The following is a 1,843-nucleotide window of genomic DNA, read 5'->3' on the forward strand; positions in this document are numbered from 1 at the left end:
GTTATCAGGGCCACTCATGCTCCAGTTTTCTCCTGGTCCGGAAAATCCTCCAGACTCCTGCCCATAAACACCCATGCTACTGGGGTGGTCCTATCGGAATGAACTCTGCTGCCTGTAGCTGCTGCTCGGTTGGCTATATTGACTTGGAGCCTGGCTGTAGGATCCAGTCTGGGGGGGATAACTAGTGGGAGGCTGCTGCCCATAGCTGCTTGGTTGACCAAAGCTACTCTGCTGCCCATAGCTGCTCGGCTGCCCAGAGGTGTTCTGCTAAGAGTAACTGCTCTGATCATAACTAGTCAGCTGTGTAGAAGAATAACTGGTAGGGGGATAGGATGGAGGTGTGGTGACTGGCTGCATTGGGTAGCTTCCAGGAACCTGGGGATAACTGTAGTTACTCTGTCCATAGCCTAGGCCAGGCTGGTTATAACCCCCTGTGCTAGATTGAGGTTGGTTAGTCTCAGTAGGCTTGTTACCATCCTGTGGTCTTGCGGGTGCAGTAGCTGCTGACTGCTGCCCGTAGGCTGGGTAAGCAGGCTGGGTGCTGTATGCAGGCTGAGCTGCATAAGAAGCCTGGGTGGTGGTGACTGCAGCAGTGGTGGTATCATAAGTACCAGTGCCACACCCCTGGACAGGTTGGCTACACGCCTGAGGGGCAGCTGGAGTAGCATAACCAGTGGGAGGCTGTTCATAACAAGTTGCATATGCAGTCTGCCCATAGGTGGCAGTGGTCTGAGCTTGGGTATAGCTGACATCAGTAGGCTGTCCATAGGTTCCATAGCTTTGTTACCCATATGCCTGCTGGGTGGTCAGTGCATATCCTTGAGTTGGCTGGGCTGTGTAAGCACTGTAGCCCTGCTGGGCTGCAGCTTGGCTGTAGGTACTATCATCTGTGGACGCCATTTCCACTCCTTCCTCCTCATTCTCTGCACTGCATCTTTCTGAGTACTTATTATTATTATTATTATTATTATCATTATCATTAATGGTTTTAGTAAAAGGTATACTGTGTCTACAGGGTCTCACCACATAGACTGGACTTGTAGTGATCCTCCTGTTTTCAGCCTCCCAAGTACTGAGATTACAGGCACGCTACTACACCCAGTCTCAATTGCCCTCTCAGTGCCCCCCTGGGATGGGGCTGGCAGGGCAGGCTGGGAATTGGGCCCATGGCCCCTGAATCTGCCTAAGCATGATCTTTAATCTGCTGAGCTATCTGACCAGTACACATACTTGCTATTATTAGATTTCTTGATGATAAGTATTTTCTCTGGAGTAAGATATCTCAGTGTTGGTTTAGTTTGTATTTCTTTAGTGGTCAGTGACGTTGAACACTTTTCATTAATATAATGATCTTTTGTACTTCTCCTGAGAAATGTCTGTTTATTTTAGTTTGCATTATTTTACTGGTCCTATATTTTGTGGTTCTAATATTTTGAGTGTTTTATATGTTTTAGGTATGAATCCTCTGAGAAATGGATAAATATTTTTTCCCATTTTGAAGTAGCATGTTTTCTTTTCTTTTCACTTCATTTCATTACTTGTTTCTTTCTTATTCAGAAGTCTTGTAATTTGATGTGATCGCATTTGTTGAATCTTATCATTATTTCTTGTGATAGTGGGGTTTTGTTCAAAAATACCCAGCTATGCCTATGTCTTAAAAGTTTTACTTATTTAATCTTCTAATAGATTAGTTGCTTCTGTTCTAACCTTTATATCTTTGAGTCATTTTGATTTTAATTCAGTTCATGGTTAGATGTACTATTCTAGACTCAATATCCTGAATGTTGATATCCAAATTTTCCAGAAACATTGATTGAAGAAAGTATTTTTCCTCTAATGTATA

General features: G+C 44.0%; 1 pseudogene; it reads right to left on the minus strand.

The window, feature by feature from the left end:
- The window catches only part of LOC101576220, a 15,999-nt pseudogene extending 15,099 nt beyond the window's left edge, over positions 1 to 900 (minus strand).
- Positions 901 to 1,843: the final 943 nt, after the last annotated feature.

This window comes from Octodon degus, unplaced genomic scaffold (genome assembly GCF_000260255.1).
Source record: "Octodon degus isolate 3935 unplaced genomic scaffold, OctDeg1.0 scaffold00308, whole genome shotgun sequence".
NCBI classification, from domain to species: Eukaryota; Metazoa; Chordata; class Mammalia; order Rodentia; family Octodontidae; genus Octodon; species Octodon degus.